Raw genomic sequence first — 21,020 nt, 5'->3', positions numbered from 1 at the left:
AGGCTGAACTATAGCTGCTTAGGCACCATAGTGAGGGTTATAGCATAAGCCCCTGCCGAGGGAAACCTAGAAAATGGACATGTGGGTTGCTTGGCAATGGTCTTGTGCAATCTTGTCTTTGTCCTGCCTCTGTATTCCTGCCTTCACGCCACTGTAAGCTTGCTTCAAGCTGGCCCACCCCCTTTTGTGAAGTGTGTCTAAAAGTCAGGTTCTGTCTTTTTTCCGGGCCCAGTCTTTTTGACGTGAGTTAGCTGGTCCAGAGTTTCACGCGCATCCGTATGAAGAGACCACCAAACAAGCTTTGTGTGAACAATAAAAGCTTATTTAATCACCTGGGTGCAGGCGGGCTGAGTCTGAAAAGAGAGTCAGCAAAGGTAGATAGGGATGGGGCCGTTTTATAGGATTTGGGTAAGTAAAGGAAAAAGGGGGGTTGTTCTCTGGCGGGCAGGAGTGGGGCTCACAAGGTACTCAGCGGGGGAGCTTTTGAGCCAGGATGAGCCAGGAGAAGGAATTTCACAAGACAGTGTCATCAATTAAGTCAGGAACAGGCCATTTCCACTTCTTTTGTGGTGGAATGTCATCAGTTAAAGCAAGAACCGGCCATCTGGATGTGTACATGCAGGTCACAGAAGATACGATGGCTTAGCTTAGGCTGAGAGGCCTGACACTGAGTGCACTCAATAAAAATTCTCCTGTTTCAACCCGAGGTCTCTCTCATCCTCCTGAATTCCGCAACATGAGAATTCCAGCATGCACCAGGTTCACAGGACAGTGCGCGGTCACTGAAAGAAGAGTGGGGCGGGGAGGGTGGTGCGCGGCTGTGGGCACCTCTTGCGCTTGCTGGGAGATGTAGTCTTACAAAGACTCCCAGCCCTTTGGTCACAGGGCTGCAGCACCACAATTCCAGCATACACCGGAATCAGGGGCAGTGCGCGCCAGCAGAGGAAGAGGTAGAGCTGTGCGTGACTCGCTGGGCTTGATGGAAAATGTAATCTCATGAACACTCCTTAATGAACAGTGCGCCTCACTGGAGGAAAAGGCGGGGCTGTGCAGGCCTTGCTCTTCTTGCTGAGAGATGCAGTCTCATAAAAACTCCCTACCCTTTGGTCACAGGGCTGCAGGACTACATTCCCATCATGCACCGGGATCAGGGATAGCGCATGTGCCTGGGCGAAGAGACAAAGCTTTGTGCGCCTCCTTTGGCTTCCTGGGAGATGTAGTTTCATAAAGACACCGAGACTTTTCATTACAGGGCAGCAGGACTACAATCCCAGTATGCACCAAGATCAAGGATAGTGTGCATAACTGGAGGATGAGGCGGGACTGTGCACGCCTCGCTGGGCTTGGTGGGATATGTATTCTCATAAGCATGCCCAACCCTTTGGTCACAGGGCTGCAGGACTACAATCCCAGCATGCACCTGGCTAAGAGACAGTGCCTGTCACTGGAGGAAGAGGCGGAAGACTACAATCCCAGCCAGCACCGGGCTCACGGAAATTGTGCGTCACTGAAGGAAGAAGCGGCGTTGTGTGCTACTCGCCGGGCTTGCTGGGAGTTGTATTCTCATAAGCCCTTCCAGCGCTTGCATCACAGGGCTGAAGGACTACACTTCCAGCCCCAGCATGCACTGGGCTCGGGGACAGCGCGTGTCACTGGAGGAAGAGGGAGGGCTTTGCGCTTCTCTCTGGGCTTTTTTGGGAGATGTAGTCTCATTAACCCTCCCAGCCCTTTGGTCACAGAGATCCAGGACTGCAATCCCAACATGCACCCAGCTCAGGGACAGTGCGCTAGTCACTGCAGGAAGCGGCAGATCTGTGTGCACCTCCTGGGCGTACTGGGAGATGTATTCTCATAAACACTCCCATCCCTTTGGTCATAGGGCTGCAGGACTACAATCCTAGCATGCACCCAGCTCAGTGACGGCGCGCTAGTCTAAGGAGAAAGAGGCAGGGCAGTGTGCGCCTTGCTGGGCTTCCTGGGAGATGTAGTCTCATGGCCTCTCCCTGCCCTTTGGTCACAGTGCTATAAGACTACAATCCCAGCATGCATGGGGCTCACGGACAGCTCGCGTCACTGGAAAACAAGGGGAAGGTTGTGCACACCTCGCTGCGTTTGCTGGGAGATGTTGTTTCATAAAGACTCTCAGACCTTTTGTCACAGGGCTGCAGGACTACAATCCCAGGATGCATCGGGATCAAAAACTGTATGCGTCACGGGGAAAAGATGCGGGGCTTTGTGCCTCTCCCTAGGTCTTCTGGGAAATGTAGTCTCAAAAACACTCTTGGCCCTTTCGTCACAGGGCTGCAGGACTACAATCCCAGCATGCAGCGGGTTCAGGGACAGTGTGTGTCACTGGAGGAAGACTTGGAGCTGTGCGTGCCTCGCTGGGCTTGCTGGGAGATGCAGTCTCATAACTACCCCAGTCCTTTAGTCACAGGGCTGCAGCACTACAATTTCAGCATACCTCTGGCTCAAGGAGAGTGCACTAGTCACTGGAGGAAGAGGCAGGTCTGTGTGCGCCTCGCTGGGCTTGCTGGGAGAGGTAGTCTCATAAACACTCCCAGCCCTTTCATCACATCTCTGTAGGGGTACAATTCCAGTATGCACGGGGCGCCGGGGAAGTCCGCGTCACTAGAGGAAGAGAAAGGCGTGTGAGCGCCTTGCTGGGCTTTCTGGGAGATGTTGTCTCATTATTTCTCCCAGCCCTTTGGTCACAGGGCTTCAGGACTACAATCCCAGCATGCACCCTGCTCAGGGACAGCGCGCGTCACTGTAAGAACAGGTGGACCTGTGCTGTTCTCGCTATGCTTTTTGGGAGATGTATTCTCATAAACACTCCCAGCCCTTTTGTCACTGGGCTGCAGCACTACAATCCCAGCATGCAACGGGCTCAGGGAGAGTGCGCTAATCAGTGGAGGAAGGGGCTAGGCTCTGCACGCCTGGCTGGTCTTGCTGGGAGATGCAGTCTCATAAACACTCCCAGCCCTTTGGTCACAGGACTGCAGCGCTACAATCCTAGCATGGACCGGGCTCAGGGAAAGTGTGCGTCACTGGAGGAAGAGGCAGGGTTGTGCGCGCCTCTCTAGGCTTGGTGGAAGATGCGGTCTCATAAACACTCCCAGAACTTTCATCACTGGCCTGCAGGACTACAATCCCAGCATGCGCCCGGCTCAGGGACAGTGCGCATTACTGGAGGAAAAGGCTAGGCTGTGGACACCTCCTTCTGCTTGCTAGGAGATGTAGTTTCATAAAGACTTCCAGAACTTTCATCACAGGGCTGCAGGACTACCATACCAGGTATGCACTGGGGTCAGGGACACGGCCCGTCAGTGGAGAAAGAGGCGGGGCGGTATGCGTGTCCTTAGGCTTGCTGGGAGATGTATTTTCATAAACACTCCCAACCCTTTGGTCAAAGGGCTACAGGACTAGAATCCCAGCATGCGCCAGTCTCCGGGGCGAGGCACAGTTCTGGAAGAAGGGGCAGAGTGCTACACGCCCCACCTAATATGCTGGGAGCTGTAGTCTGTTAACTGCTCTCAGCCTGTTTGTCGGTAGGCTTCAGAAATATAATCCCAGCATGTACCAAGAACCGGGGTGCATAGCCCTGGAGGGAGGGAGAGAGCGGTGTGGGTGTGGACTTCCCGGTGTGCAAAGCACTGCTGAGTTCTTATGCTATGCCGACTCTTTGCCAAGGAGAATGAGTACAGAGGTGGACCTGGAGGACAGGTCTGCGCTGAGCATTGAGAAGGGTATTACCCTACGTAGACACCTTACCTTTGCCCAAATCAGGCGGGTTGTCCTCAACCGATTGGCCCTATCCTTCTCAGGTTCTTCTTTCAGCTGTACCCAGGGTTCTTTCCAGAGCATTGCGCCTTCTGCAGCCCAGGGCGCTGCCTTCTTTCCTAAACTTCTGTGGAAACTGTCCTGATGTCTGAGACACTGTCCATTGTGCCGCAGCCCTCTTTTTACTCTAGCCAGAGCTCATGCTCAACAGCTTTTGAGAGAAATCTTCCACGTGGCCTGCTTATGAACAGCTTCAGAACTCTGCAGGGGGTGACAACGTCTGTGCCTCCCTGGAAATGTCACTCTCAATGGCGCCTTTTTCACGAATGTGAAAGTCAAGGCATCAGGAAGGTTAATTATTGGGTGGCACAAAATCTGCTAAGAGCAAAGGAGAAGACCCCATTTCCGAGGAGTGAGACTTGTGAGCCATTTTCATCCACCCATTTAAGCGGACAAGCTCCAAAATGCAAGCTGAAGCTGCTGATTATTTAGGCGTTTTACGCTTGAACTCATCAGTCTCATCTCAAGTCACGCCTGACTTGCCAGTGTCTCAGAAACACAGATGGGACCTGATCTCTCAGGAACAGATAGTGTTCCAGGTTTGTTGGAGCGACATTTAAGATGTGGAGCACTTGGGGTCCTTTGAAACCCGCTATCTTCATTAGGGACTTTTACTTCTAGACAGCATGTGCATTTTGATTTTATCTATCCTCAAACTGAACTTTTGCTCATTTTGATAGTAAAAACACATTCCTGGGTGGAGACTTAATATGCTAATGAGACATGCAATGTATGCACAAATATGTACAGCTACTGCACATGTGCACCCAGAAAACGACTCAAAACCTGCTTCCTATAACACTTCTTTCCACCTTCTTATGAATACTCACGTAAAAGTCCCAGAAGGAGGGTTTCTTCAGTAACAATTAATGCTGTCTCACTCTTATGAGCAGGCTGCCCTGGAATCTCTTTCTCAGAATGTACCGTCTATTCTGCACTTAATTTTCAAAGTATTCTTTTGTGTGTGTGTGTGCAATAAATTACTCTATGTGGTACTTCTTTTGCTGCGTGTTTCTTGTTTAAATTCTTTTAAACTAAGAAAATAAGAACCAAGGTATTACATCAGCCATCAACATTTCTTGTGCCATGGCCCGGAGAGATGTCTGTCCGCTTCATTAATTTCACTTTCATTTTACTTGCAGTGAATACTATGGCACTTCCAGACTACCTGGGTAACTATCGCTGGTTGTTCCAGCGCTGTTTCACTAACGTTCTGGGGAAACCCTGTCCCTTCAGGCTTTATGGATTTCCCAGCTCCTTGAAATTGTTCTTCAACAGTCTTTCTTTGCTGAACAAAAGATGCACAGTCATGTAGATGCCCAGTCGTAGGGTTTAAATCTGAGCATTGCAAGTGTTATAATTGGGCATCATAAATGGCAAGCCAGTGAATTAGGGAAAGGCTTGTCAGCCAGACATCTGCTCCCCAGCGAGCAGTGGGGGTCATCTCGGCAGGGCTGGAGATGTCCACCGCTGGTGAGATAGGACGGTGTATGGCAAATGCCTATGACCTCCTAGAGCTTCAGTTAATGGGGTTTCGAGGGGATGCACTGGACACCTTGGTGGTTCCACTTGGCCCATGGGGATGCCCATAGTCTCCTGGACTTTAGTACATGTTCTCTCGTTGCAGGATTCTCTCAGCACCATGGGAGTCACTTCCTCTATTGACACTGAAACACACCTGGGATGTATATTTAAAAATTGAAACAGCTTTTGGCTAGATGAATAAAAAAAATTATCTTCTTTTGTAACACTATTTAGCCTGCATAGAGATTAGTTCACGAAACATGGCTGGAGAATGAGACTGTGAACGTTAACACCATTCTACAGCTAGATCTTTTCTGTAGAAATCAGGGAAAATGGTCTGAAGTATCCCATGTGCAAGCCTTTCTGGGCTGACAACAAAACCCAGCTCTACGCAGCACCTGTGGGCTAAAGCCTAGTAAGCCACAAAGCCCCTCAGAACCATTAGAAGATCATCTGTTTTAAGGGGAAGGGACCCCAGACACCACAGCCCAATACCAGCTCCAGATAGGGGCCCTCAGAGGCCTACACCTCCTTTAGAATCCCCAGCGTCCCCACACTATCAGTCTTCTGTAGAATCTAAGCTTGTTTCATCTCCTCCTTATGCTCCTCTTTCGGCCTTTGCCAGGTACAATATAGACCAGCCCATCTGTAGTTACTCACAGTGGAGCTTCACACCATGCAGGACCAGATAATTTGATTCCCTTACAGAAAGTACCAAATGGAGAGAGGACCATCAGAGTGTTTGTTCTCTTCTCAATAAATGATCTAATCCAATGTAAGCAACAGCTCTGATGGCTCTCAGAGAACTTCAGCGCATTTACTGAAGCCTTCTAGGCTCTAACTTTGACCACAATTCAACTTCACCATCCATAAATGGACCCAATGACTGCTGACCACATAGCTGCACAAAACTTTTTCTTATTGGCAAAAAATAGTAAAGACTTAAAACTTTTGCTGCTTTCACCATTTTAATGCAGAATACTTTTGCAGCACAAATGTCACCATAAGGTGGATCCTTGGGAATCCAGTACAAACTATCTCAGAAAATCTCAATGTATCCCCAACGAGCAGCAGAGGGCCTCAATAGACTTCAACAACATCTGAACTCTATGGCCACTGTAGTCCAACAAAACCAAAGAGCCTGGGATCTTCTCCTAGCCAGGCAAAGAGGAACATGTTTATATCTAAAAGAAGAATGCTGTTTTTTGAGATCAATCAGTCTGGTTTAGTCCAAGACAATATTAATAATATCATCACCCAGGCAGACAAAATTGAATCTCTAGGAACTTCCATGGGAACATGCAAGCAATGTCCATTGCCTGCCTTGCTCTCTTTAATAGTACCAGACATTATTATACTTTCAGCTTTTACTTTTATTCCAATTTTGTTTAAAATGTTAACTGATTTCTTGCTCTCTTGCTTGCAGCAGCTCCATGTTTGCATGATGGTTGGCAAGGCTTTCAACCTTTGGCTGCCAGCATCTTGCCCACTGGCTCCGTGAATGATGTTGTTTACACCCAGTTAGATCACACAGGAAGAAACTTTAAGGCCCAGGCTAGGCAGAAGTAACACCCGTCTCAGCAGGAAACAGCTCCAGAAAAAGTGGCTTAACCCCTCAACCTCCAATAAGATGATTGCCCTAAAATCTCTTAGGGGGAAATTGAGGCAGAATAGATAGTCCAGAAAATGACCATGATCTCAGGATACAGAAACCATGGTGACTGTACAGCCAACACAATAAGCCTTAGCATTCGCATTGTAATTGGGCTTATTCAAGCAAAGCTATCCTCATTAAGGACTTTCTGTTCTAGAGAGCATGTGCATTTTGATTTTACCTGTCCTCAAACTTAAATTTTGCTTATTTTAATAGCAAAAAAATACACCGCCTAGCCAGGCACAGTGGCTTATACCTCTACTCTCAGCACTTTGGGAGGCTGAGGAAGATGGATCACTTCAAAGCAGAAGCTCGAGATTAGACTGGCCAACATAGTGAAACCCCGTCTCAATTAAAAATACAAAAATTAGCAGGGTATGGTGGTGCATGCCTGTAATCCCAGATACTCAGGAGGCCGAGGCACGAGCATGGCTTGAACTCAGGAGGCAGAGGTTGCAGTGAGCAGAGATCACACCGCTGCACCTCAGCTTGGAAAACACGGTGAGACTCTGTCTCAAACAAACAAACAAACAAACAAACAGAAATACACTCTTGGGTGGAAATCTAAGATGCTAACGAGACATGCAACATATGAACAAGCATGTACAGCTACTGAGCATGTGCACCCAGAATACCACTCAGAACATGCTTCCTAGCAACTCCTCTTCCCTCCTCCTTATTAACAATAATGTAAAACTGCCATAAAGGGGTTTCTCCAGCGACAATCCACGCTGTCTCACTCTTATGAGCAACCCACCCTGGAATATCTCTCTCAGGGTGTACTGTATTCTGCACTTAACTTTCAAATATTTTCTTTTCCAATAAATTATGCTGTACTTTTTTTCTTTGTGTCTCTTTTTTAAATTCTTAAAAACTACGAAGACAAGAACAGAGGTATCACATCAGTTGGCAACACAGCAATAAGTCAGCCTCCTTCTTGTAAGCATAGCCCATGTAGAAAAGGAGAGTCACATCACCTAGGTGCTGGATCCAGAGACATGTCACAATTTATCCCATGCACAAAGTTAAGGTCATTGAGGAGAGTCGTATTAAATAGTTTCTGGGCTCAGGGATATGTCACAATGGCTCCTGTGAGCAGAGATCCAGCAGCATAATCACATAACTGGTGTGCTGGACACAGCGATAAGCCACCCTTTCATCTGTGAGCATGACCCAGGCAAGAAAGAAGAGCCACAGCATTTAGGTGCTTGCTGCAGAGGTACTTAACAATCTCTCTTATGGGCAAAGCTCAGGTAAGAGAGAAGAGTCAAATCTCCAAGATGATTCATGTAGAAATTTGTCACAAGAGACTTTTTAGGCAGGGCCCATGCTGGATCTTCTTATCTTCCAGAAGTTAGGTCCAGGGATACGTCAGAATGCCCAAAATGCACAGGGCTCAGTCAATAAAGGAGAGTCACATCACCCAGGTGCTGGGTCTAGACTTATGTCACATCTCTTTTGTGGGGAAATCTCTGGTGAAAAAGGAAGGTCCCATCAAATAGTTGATAGGCCCAGAGATATGTCACATTGCCTCCTGCTTGAAGTGTCTAGGCCAAAGACTCACATCACATTGGTGCTAGGCCCGTGTTCATATATAAACATTCAACCAGAGTTGAAATGGTGGCTCATTTCTAAACCCAGCTTATAGGCAAGGGAGGACTCTCTTATCCTGACCTAGTTAATTGTAATGATGTTGACTCTCATACCTGGGCTTAATGCTACAAGTATGATCTTGGGTCCCTACCATTAGGAAGGTCTCAAAGTTGATTACAACTCTCATTCATACTGTATAGGGCCATTGAGTAGTACATAGAGCGTGCTAACTGGGCCGAGCACATAGGTGAGATTGTGACACTCATATGCACACCCAGCCAACAGTAACTATTGTCAACCTCTCACGGGAACACAGGTCAGTCTGCGGAGGAATTGAGGTTCTCATACACAAATCCAGTCTGGTGTTGAGACGGTTATTCGTGGGCTTAGACCCAACATACAGGAGATGTTGAATGTCATGCCTACAACTGAGACAGTTGTGGGATTGTTAATCTAATTCCTGGACCATTCTGCAGCTTTCAGTGTGAAATTTGCCAGTGCCTAGCACCTGAGTGCCTTGACGGTCTTGCATGGACCCAGCCCACAGATGCGATATTCACATATTGCTGGATCCAGCATATTGAGGATGTAACTCTGTTCTCCTTCCTTGGCACTGCCCACAGTGAGCATTTTGATATATCGCTAGACCTTGCACCCAGGTGATGTGCGTCTCCTCTTCTGCCTTGGTGCTGCCCACAGGAAGCGTTGTTATATATAGCTTGGCCTTGCACCCAGGTTATGTGACTCTCCGGCTTGCGCACTGCCCATATGGGACACTGTGTTATATTGCTGGGTCCACTACTCAGGCGATGTAACTCCCCTGTCTGGGCCCTGCCTTACAGGGGCATTGTGATATATTTCTGTGCTCATCAGCCAGGTAATGTGATTCTCTTCTCCTGCCTGGTCCCTTTACACAGAAGGGATTGTGACATGTTGCTGGGCTTAGCACCAAGTTGATATTGATGTGAATCTTCTGCCTGGATCGAGTTCACAGAAGGCATTGTAAAATACCTCTGGGTCCATCACCTATTTGATATGACTCTCCTCTCTTACCTGAGCGTTGCCCATAAGAGAGATTGTGACATATCTCGGGGTCTAGCAGTGGGATGATGTGACTTCTCCCTGCCTGGGTCATGCCCACAGAAGGAAGTGTGACTTATAACTGGGCACAGCACACGGGTGACGTGATTCTTCTGCCTCGTCCCTACATACAGGAGTCATTGTCAAATACCTCTGGGCCCATGATCTAGACTATGTGACTCTCTACTTCTAGGGCCTGCTCACAGTAAGGATTGTGACATATTACTTTGCCCAGTACCTACATCATGTGACATTTCTCTCATGTCTGGGCTCCTTCTTGGAGATGAATGTGACATATAGCTCGGACTAGCCCCTAGGTTCTATAACTTCTCGTTTTTCAAAATCCTACCCACCAGGGGCATTGAAACATCTCTCTGGGCACTTCACTTAGGTAATGTTACATTGTTGCCTGGAGCCTCCCCTCAGGGGGTATTGTGTCATATTGCTGGACCCAGTACCTTCATGATATTACTCTCCTTTCTTGCCTGGGCCTTGTATACATTGTGTATTATAATATATGGCTGGGTTCAATGACTAGGTGATGCAACTCTTATGCATAGCACCTACGCACAGGGACCTTATGACATTTCTTTAGCTCTGACTCTCCTCTTTTTCCTTAGCCCTGCCAAAAAGGGAGGTGGTGACATATATCTGGACCTAGCAACCAGCTAATATGGCTCTCCTCTTTTGCCTGCACCCAGCATATTTTAGGTGTTGTGTCATATCCTTTGTCTCAACACCTGCAGGATGAAAGGCTCCTGCTTGAGCCCAGCCATCAGTCAAAATTGTCATTCTCCCACACGAACATGGACCATAATTGAGGTTCTGAAACTCACACCCAGAGGCAGTCAAAAGTTGGAAAGTTGGCTCTTATAAGTGGATATGGTCTGCCAGTGGGTTTGTTACACCCTGACCAAGATCCAAAACACTTGTGAGGCTGTGACTACACTAAGATAAGTCAGTTTTCAAAAGGGATTAAGGCTCTCATGGAAAAAATCCATTCCTCCATTGAGATTGTGACTTATGCATATAGATGCAACATACAGGAGGCGTTCACTCTCATACCCAGAACTGACACTTATGTGGGATTGTTAATCTCATCCACGGACCTTCTTGCAGGTGTGATTCTGACGTACACCTCTAGCCAGCACCTGAATGTTTTGCTATTTTTGCCTGGGTGTAGCCCACAAATGAGATTGGGATATATCCCTGAATCCAGCATCTAAGTAATATGCTTCTATTCTCCTGTCTTGGCACTGCCCATAATGGGTATCCTGATCTTTCACTGGTCCTGGCACTTTGTTATGTGACTCTGTCCTGTGCTTTGCCCATATGAGCCATTGTGACATATTGCTGGGTCCAGCACCCAGGTGATGTAACTCTTGTCTAGGCTTTGCCTACAGGGGGCATTGTGATATATCTCTGCACTGATCACCCAGGTGATGGGACTCCCTTCTCCTGACTGCTGCCTGTTCATAGCAGGAATTGTTACAAATCGTTGAGGGCAGACTGTAGGTAATGTGACTGTCTTTTTACTGAGCGCCACCCACAGGAGGCATTGCAAAATATCTATGAGCCTCTCACCTAAATGAGGTGACTCTTTGCCTGGGCCCATTTCTCAGGGGCATTGTGACATATGGCTGACCTCAGCATCGAGGTGATGTGAGTTTCTTCTATGGCTAGTGCTCTGACCAAAGAGAGATTACAATGTATCACCAGGCCCAGTACCTGAGTGATTGGACTCTCCCCTCTTGGCTGCGTCCTGCATATATTGTGTATTGTGACATATCACTGGGTCCATCACCTAGGTAATGTGACTCACGTGCATGGGCCATTTCCACCTGGGTATGATGACATATCTTTTTGTTCATCACTTAGGCGATGCAACCCTCCTCTTTGCCTTCGGCCCCGCATAATTTAGCTATTGTGATGTATCACTGGGCCAATAGCCTAGACAATAGGAAGCTTCTGCCAAGGCCCTGACTACTGGGGGCCTTGTGACATTGCTCTGCATTTATCACCTAGAAAATGTGATCCCTCTCATTTCTGCCTGAGCCCTAATCACAAGAAAAATTGTAGCATACTTCTGGGCCCAGCAAACAGGTGATGTGTTTCTCCTGCCTGTGCCTTGTTCACAGGGAAAATTGTGACATATCGCTGGGCCCAGAACCCAGGTGAGGTGACTCTGCTGCATGTGTCGTGCTTTCAGGAGGGAGCAAGAACATATCCCTGGCAGAACACCTAGGGATGTGACTCTCTTGCCTTGTCCCTGTCCTCAGGGGAGACTGTGACATATCCCTGACACAGACCCAGGTGATGAGACTCTCCTGCTTCGTGACTACCCAAATGTGAAGTTGTGACATATATTTTGGCTTAGCACGTAGATGTGATGATGACATTCATACCTTAAACCAACCAATAGGAGAGAAACTTTCTCTCATAGCCAGGCTTAACAAAACTTGCAAAATTATGGGTCTTCTCTTACTGTGAAGGTCAGAGAAAATAAACACTCTTGCATATCATATAAAGCACTCAGATGGTACAGTGTCATCACAGGGTCCGGAACACAGGTGAGATTGTGTTCTCTGTGTGCACACCCACCAATCATCTGAATTGTCATTCTTACACAGGAACAGAGGTGATTGTGGAGGTCCTAAATCTCATACCTGAATTTAGGTTCCACAGTTGGAACTGTAACTATCATATGTGAACATCCGATCACAGTTGGGATAGTGACTTATTTCTGAACCCAGTTTATGGCCAAGTAAAGATCCTCTTATCTGGATCCATCCAGCTGGAGAGATGTTGACTCTCATACCTGGGCTTATGGCCACAGGTACAATCATAAGTTCATATCAGCACGAAGACCTCAGAGTGGATTATGTTTAATGCATACTGTACAAGGCCCACAGGAGGTACATAGTGTCCTAACAGGGCCCAGCAAACAGGTGAAATTGTAACACTCATGCACACTCTGGTGACAATAAAAGTTACCATCCTCAAAAATGGGCACAACTGGCTGGGCGCAGTGGCTCACGCCTGTAATCACAGCACTTTGGGAGGCCAAGGTGGGTGGATCATGAGGTCAGGAGGTCAAGACCATCCTGGCCAACATGGTGACACCCCGTCTCTCTACTATTTATGATTATGATTATGATTATGATTATTTTGAGACAGAGTCTTGCTCTGTCACCCAGACTGGAGTGCAGTGGCACCACCTAGGCTTACTGCAACATCCGCCTCCCGGGCTCAAACAATTCTCTTTTCTCAGCTTCCTGAGTAGCACGGACTACAGGCTTATGCCACCATGCCCAGCTAATTTTTGTATTTTTAGTGGAGACGGGGTTTCACCATATTGGTTAGGCTGATCTCAAACTCCTGACCTCAGGTGATCCACCCACCTTGACCTCCCAAAGTGCTGGGATTACAGGCATGGGACACTGCGCCTGGCCACCCCATCTCTACTAAAAATACAAAAATTAGCTGAGCGTGGTGGCATGTACCTGTAATCCCAGCTACTTGGGAAGCTGAGGCAGGAGAGTTGCTTGAACCCAGGAGGCAGAGGTTGCAGAGAACCGAGATCGCCCCACTGCACTCTGGCCTGGAGATAGAGTGAGACTGCATCTCAAGGGACCAAAAGAAATAAGAAAGAAAGAAAAAGAAAGGAAGAAAGAAAGAAAGAAAGAAAGAAAGAAGAAAGAAAGGAAAAGAAGAATGAAAGGAGAAAGAAAGAGAAAGAAAGAAATGAATGAATGAAAAGAAAGAGAATGAAAGAAGAAAGATAAAGAAAGAAAGGAAAAGAAAGAATGAAAGAAGAAAGAAAGAGAAAGAAAGGAATGAATGAAAAGAAAGAATGAAAGAAGAAAGAAAGAGAAAGAAAGGAAGGAAGAAAGAAAGAGAAAGAAAGAAAGAAAGAAAGAAAGAAAGAAAGAAAGAAAGAAAGAAAGAAAGAAAGAAAATAAATTGACTCTCATATATGGATCTTGTCCACAGGTAGGTGGGTGACTCTCAAACCAAAATTCATTACATCTGTGAGACTGTAACTCTCCTAAGGGGAGAAATTCTTCTCAGCCAGAGAAGACTTATTTATGAATCCAGTTCACTGTTAAGATTGGGACTGGCGTACTTAGGCCCCACATACAAATTCTCATACTTGGAATCTGGACATGTGTGAAGTTGTTCATGTCATCCCTGTCGCTTTCTGCAGGTGGGATTGTGACATACATCTCTGCCCAGCTCCAGAGTGTTTTAGATGTTTCCTGTGTCCAGCTCACAGATGGGATTCTGATATATCACTGAAGCCAGCACTTAGGTGATGTGACTCTTATCTCCTGCCTTGGTGCTGCCCACAGGGGACATTGGGACATATCACTTGGCCTTACACCTAGGTAATGTATGTTTTCTGTCTTGCATTAGTGCTACTCACAGGTGCGTTGTGATGTATTGCTGGGACCCACATCCAGGTTATGTGACTCTTCTGCCAGTGCCCTGTCCACAATGGCCATTTTGACATATTGCTGCATCCAAAAGCTAGATGATCTACCTCTCCTTCCTGAGTTTTGCCCAAGAGGATGTTGTGAAATATCTTTGTGCCCATCACCCGTGTGGTGTGATTTTCTTCTCCTGCCTAGTCCCTGCTTAAAGAAAGTATTGTGACATATCACTTTGCCCAGCACCTAGCTCATGTTACTCTTCTTTTGTTTTTTAGGAATTGTTTGGAAAGAGATTGTAATACATTGGTGGGTCCAACTTCTCGGTGACATTACTCTGTTGACTTTGCCCTACAAGCAGAAAACACTGTGACACATTATTGGGGCCAACACCCAAGTGAGTCTCCTGCCTGAACCCTGCCTACAGCAATTTGTGACATAAGGCATTGGGACATATCTCTGGGCCCATCAACTATTTGACAAGACTCTTCTTTTTTAACAAAGGCTTTGCCCATAGGAGAGATTGTGACATAATTCTGAGCCCAGAAAATAGGTGATGTTTCTTTTGTTTTCTGCTTGAGCCCCACATTGTGATATATTCCTGTTCTCAGCAACTGAGGGAAGGGAATCTCCTGCCTGGGTCTTGCATACAGGGAGCCTTGTAAAATCTTTCCACACCATCACCTAACAGATTTGACCCTCATCTTCTGCCTTGGCCATGTTTACAGAAGGGAGAGTGGGTTATTCCTAGACCCAGCACACAGATCATATGATTCTGCATCCTGGTCTCTCTAGAGGGGTCATTTTGACGTATCTCTAGACTCATCAACTAGATAATGTGATGCTCCTCTTCTCCCTGAAACCTATCCATATTGTGAAATATGGAGATTTTGAAATACAGCCTGGCACAGCACCTACATGATGGTACTCTCTTCTCATGCTTGGGCGCTGCCCACAGGCATCATTGTGACTTATAGCTGGGTACAGTCTTCAGGTGATGTAACTCTCCTCTGTTTTTGGGCCCACACACACAGGGCATTACCATATAGCTCTGCTCCTCTGACCTAGGTGATGTGACTCTCCTGTCTGTTACCTCCTCTTAGGGGGTATTGTGATATATTGCTGGGCCAAAACTGAGGTGATGTATCCTTTTGTCTTGCCCGGGCCCTGCATACATGGTATATGGTAACATATGTCTGGGTTGAACAAATAGGTGATGTGACTCTTCTGCATAAGTCTTGCCAACAGGGGTATTATGACATACCTTTATATTCATTGCCTAGGCGATGTGACTCTCCACTCTTATCTGGGCCCTTCCAAAAGAGGGGATTGTGATATATCACTGACCCTACCACCAAGGTGATGTGATTGTTCTCTTTTTCCTGGGTTTGCATATTTTGGGTATTGTGACATATCCCTGGGCCCAAAACTTAGGGAATAAAAGGTTTATTCCTCTATCTTATGCACAGTGAAACTTGTAACATATTTCTGCATTCATCACCAAGAAGATGTGACTCTTCTGCCTGCATCCTGACCACAGAGAGGATGGTGACATATTGCTAGATCCAGCATGCAGGTGATGTGTCTCTGCTGCCTGGGTCCTAATTTGAGAAGTGGATTGCAACATACTGATGCCTGAGCATTCAGATAATGTGACTGTTGCCTGGTCTCTGCTCTCAGGGAAGTGACATATCACTGGCCCAGCGTCCAACAGATTTTACCCTCCTGCTCTCTTCCTATACTCAGGTGTAATTATGACATATATCTTGGAACACAACACACAGGTGCAATGATGACTTTCATATGTCAAACTAGCCAATAGGAGAGATACTGCTTCTCCTAGCTACACTTAGGGAAATGAAAAAAAAAACATGGGTCTCCACACTAGGATCATCCACTCTCTCACATATTACAGAAAGCTCTCAGGTGGTAGAGATTCTTATCACAGGGCCCAGCACACAGGTGAAATTTGTTTCTCGTATGCACACCCTGCACCCTCCTGACCATTATGATTTTCACCCTCACATATAAACAGAACCCACTGGTGAGGTCCTGAATTGCACACATGAATCAGTTTATAGTTGGAACTGTCACTCTCATATGTAATCATCTGTCCAGAGTTGGAATGGGAACTTCGTTAAAAACCCAGCGCATAGAAAGTTGATGATTGTCTTATCTGGACCCCGCCAATTGTAAAGGTGTTGACTCATATATTGGCTTAGGGCCATAGGTATGATCATGGGTCCATGTCAGCATGAAAATCTCTGAAAGAATTGAGACTGTCATGCATAACATATAAAGCCCTCAGGTGCAACACAGATAGTCCTAATAGGGCTCAGCACACAGTAATATAATGACATTGGGATGCACACCCAGCCAACATTAAAAATTGTCGTTCTTTCACATGATCATAGTTCGCTTTTGAGGCTCTGAATCCCACACCCGAAGGCGGTTTCAAAAGTTGAAAAATTGACTCTCATATGTGAGAGTCACAGATGTGTTGATGACTCTGAGATCATGAGTCAGCACACCTGGGAAGCTGTGATTTCAATTAGGGGACAAAGTCTGCAAGAGAAAATAGGGTTGCCACGCACAAGTTTAGTCCACTATTGAGATAGTGACTTGTGTACTTAGATCAAACATACAAAAGGTGTTCACTCTCGTGCCTAAAACCAGAATATGTGCAGGATTAATCCCATATCTGGACCTTCCTCCAGGTGGCATTGTGACAAATATACACTTTTGTCCAGCACCTGAGTGATTAGACTCTTCTGTTTAAGCCCAGATCACAAATAAAATTGGGACATATCATTGGACCTAGAACGTAGGTGATGTGGCTCTATTCTCTTGCCTTCATGCTGCCCACAGGGAGCATTGTAACGTATCACTGAACTTAACACCTAGGAGATTAGAGGCTCCTGCCCAAACTCTGTCCACAGTGAGCCTTGTAGCCTATTTCTGCTTCCAACGCCAGATGATGTGACTCTCCTTTCTGCCTGCACCTTGCCCACAGGAAAGATTCTGACATATCACTGGGCCCAGTAATCGGTAATCACGTGATGTGTCTCTCCTGCTATGGCCTTGCCCACAGGGAGTGTAGTGACATATCACTGAGCTCAATATTCAGGTGATTTGTCTCTTCTGCATATACTCTGATTTCAGGAGGGGATTGTAACATATCCCTGGTGAGCACACAAGTGATGGGACTCCCTTCCTAACCTCTGACCTCAGAAAACATTGTTACATATCCCTGGCCCAGCCTTAGGTATGTGACTCTCCTACATGGTCCCTGCCATCAGGGAAGATATTGACAAATCTCTGGCCAAGCATCCAGGTGATGTGACTCTCCTGCTACCTCCCTACCCAGAGGAGAGATTGAAAAATATATCTTGGCCAGCTCACAGGTGTAATGACTCTCATACCTCAAACCTGCCACTAAGAGAAACATTGTTTTTCATAGTGAGGCTTTGGAAAACAGGTAGGTCCTAAGTTTTCCTTTTGTATGAAGGTCTGAGGGGAATACCACTCTCTCTTATATTATATAAAGCCCTTAAATGGTACAAAGAGTATTATCACAGGGATATGTTGCACAACCTAGGGAAGGGGCCCAGTTATATGTCACAATTACCCCAGGAGGCAGGGCATATGCATGAGAAGAGAGTCACATCACATATGTGCTGGCCTAAGTGATATGTCATCGTCCTCACTGTGGACAGGTCTCAGTAAAAACAGGAGAGTCATATCATTCTAATAATAGTCTCAGAGATACATCACAATGACTCCCCTGGGCAGAAACAAGAAACAAGAAACAAGGGATAAGAGTCACATCACCTGTGGGCTAGGCCCAGAGATGTCACTCTTACTTCCGTGGGCATGTGTCAGGCTGGAGAGGAGAATCACATCATTTAAGCACTGGACCAAAAAATACGTCACAATCTTTCTATGGGCAAAACCCAGGTAAGGGAATAGAGCCATATCAAATAGTTCATGGGCTCAGAGATATGTCACTATGCTCTCTGTGGGCACGGTTCAGGTAGGACAATCACATTACATTGGTGCTTGTTCAGCAATATATCCCAATGCCTTCTGAGGGCAGAGCCAAGATAAAAGAGTAAAATCATTTTGGAGTTTTACCTATCGATATGTCACAATCTCCCCCTTGGGCAGAACCTGAAAAAAAGCAAAGAGTCACATTAGCTAAATGCTGCGCCTGGTGATAAGTCACAATTCACCCTGTAGGCAGAGACTAGACAGAAGATAGAGTCACATCATCTAGTGACTGGTGCAGAGATATGCCACCATGCCCTCTGTAGGCAGAGTTCAGACAGGAGAGCTATGTCACCTGTGTTTTGGACCCAGAAATATGTCACAAGAGCTCATGGACAGAGCACAGAAAAGACAGTCACATAACCTGAATATAGGGTTAAGTGGTATGTCCCAATGCCTCCTGTGAGCATTCCAAGGCAGGAGAGGAGACTCACATCACCTGTGTGCAAGACCCAGTGATAGGTCACATGGAGGAGTACCACTGTCATGCATATTGTGTAAACTATGGTAGAGAAATTGTCACCACAGGGCTCAGCACACTGGTGAGATTATGCTTCTCAGATGCACACCCCACCAATGTTCAGGATGGTCTCTATCACACGTGGAGAGAGTCCACTCTTGAGGTCCTGAATTACACATGCAGACACAGTCCACAATGGGGATTCTGACTTTCATATGTGAACACCCAGCCACAGGTGGGATGGTGACTTATTTTTAAACACAGCTCATAGGCAGTTAAGAACTCTTACTTGGAACTTGCCAATTAGAAAGATGTTGACTGTCATACCAGGGCTTAAAGCTAAAGGTACAAGGAGGGGTCCGTGCCTGCTTAAGGTTTCAGAGAGGATTGTTATATTCATGCAGACTCTATAAAGACTTCATGTGGTGAAGAGAGTGTCCTGACAGGGCCCAGAACAAAGGTAGATTGTGACACTCATATCTACTCTGAGCCGAGAGTAAAAACTGTCATCTTTTCACATGAACAGAGCCCACTGTTGAGGTTCTGAATCTCACACCGAGAGGCAGTTGAAAGATGAAAAATTGACTCTCATAAGTGGATGCGATCCAGGTTTGAGTTAGCGACTCTAAAACTAACATTCAGTAAACACGTGAGGCTGTGACTCCATTAAGGGGCCACAGTCCTTAGGAAAGACTGAAGCTGCCATGCACAGATCCAGCACACCATTGAGACTGTGACTTGTATATTTAGACCCAACATACAGAATGTGTTTGCTCTCACACCTAGATATGGGACATGTGAAGGGTTGTCAGTCTCAACCCTGGACTTTCCTGGAGGTGTAACTGTGAAATATATCTCGGCCCAGCTCCTGAGGGACTTGACTCTTCTGCCTAGCCCAGCCCATATATAAAATTGTGACATTATTGAACCCAGCACCTATGACCCTCCTCTTCTGCCTGGGTCCCGTCAAAAAGAGAGATTGTGACAAACCAATGGGACACAAGCACCCACATGATGTGACTCTCCTCTTTTGCCTGGGCGCTGCATATTTTAGATATTGTGACATACTGCTGGGCATAATACCTAGGGAATTGATGGCTACTGCCTGAGCCCTGTTCACAGGGGACCTTGTGACATCTCTCTGCATTCACCACCTAGAAAAAGTGCGTGCACCCTGCCTACTAACAAGATTGTAACAGATTACTTGTCCTAGCAACCAAGTGATGCGAGTCTCCTCTCCTGCCTTGGTGCTGCTCGCAGGGGACATTATAACATATACTTGGTGCTGCACCCATGTTTTGTAATTTTTCTGCCAGGGCCCTACCAAATAAGCCACATTGCCTGGTCCAACACCCAGGTTATGCAGCTCTCCTGCCTGGGCTCTGCCTACAGGGGACACTGTGACTTATCTCTGCACCCATCACTCAGGTGATGTGACTTTCTTCTGCTGACTGATTCCTGCTCAAGTGGGGATTGTGACATATCAATGGGGTCCCCATCTAGCTGATGTAACTATTCTCTCCTGCCTAGGTTCTTCCTGCAGTGGAAATTGTGACATATCACTGGGCTTAACACCAAAGTGACATTAGTTTTTTGCCTTGGTTCTTCCCTCAGAAGACATTGTAACATATTGCTGGGCTCAGCACCAAAACGATGTAAGTTTCCTGTCTGGACCCTGCATACAGGAGTGTCTGTGACATATCTCTTGACTCATCAACTATTTGATGTCACTCTCCTCACTTCCCTGGGCTTTGCCTATAGGAAAGCATCAGCCTGGGCTCCAGAGCCAGCCACCCACCCCTGCACAGACAAGAAGAGGTCTCATTAAGCTTCAGCACAGTCTGGGACCTTGGCTTTTTTTGTAACGATTTGTTCGACATGAGGCCCACTCACAAGGGCCCTTCGTGACTGGACTCAAGGAAAACGAAAAGGCCAACTTGTCTTTGCGATTGTCTGTTGTTTCTCAATAACTATTTCTCAGTAACAGTGCTGGATGAATTCCACTAGGGGTTCACACAACCTGTTCCAGGACTTAGTGACCATTGTGTCTGTCCGTGTTCATTGAGTTCAAATTTAATATTTAACTTTTCCTCCTCATTCAGCCTCAATTTGACACTGAATCACAGGAAAATATTTTTACCGATATACGGGGAAGGCACAACTGGTATAGATTACAGATAAAGCAGAGGAGAATTAAAAGCACGATTAATAGAAACCACACCCACCACGGCCAACGCCAATGCCGGTTTGACAGCCAGTCCATGATGGGGTCCTGACGGTTAGATTCTCACTGTTTTACTTGTCCTTGCATGTCTTGGTCAAGGAGAGTAATATTGTGAGACTTGTCAGGGATATACACACAACATTCAGTATGCAGCAAGGTTCAAAG

General features: G+C 46.5%; 1 long non-coding RNA gene across 1 annotated transcript in view; it reads left to right on the top strand.

Moving 5' to 3' along the window:
- The first annotated feature begins 2,828 nt into the window (after window positions 1–2,828).
- LOC134809391 (uncharacterized) overlaps window positions 2,829–21,020 on the top strand; it is a 30,141-nt gene continuing 11,949 nt past the window's right edge. The window contains exon 1 of the long non-coding RNA XR_010154965.1: window positions 2,829–3,297. This is a non-coding gene — a long non-coding RNA (uncharacterized LOC134809391). The remainder of the gene's footprint in view (window positions 3,298–21,020) is intronic.

This window comes from Pan troglodytes, chromosome Y, assembly GCF_028858775.2.
Source record: "Pan troglodytes isolate AG18354 chromosome Y, NHGRI_mPanTro3-v2.0_pri, whole genome shotgun sequence".
Lineage (NCBI taxonomy): Eukaryota > Metazoa > Chordata > Mammalia > Primates > Hominidae > Pan > Pan troglodytes.
Note: the sequence above shows the minus strand (reverse complement) of the source record. Positions and strands in the feature narration are given on the sequence as shown.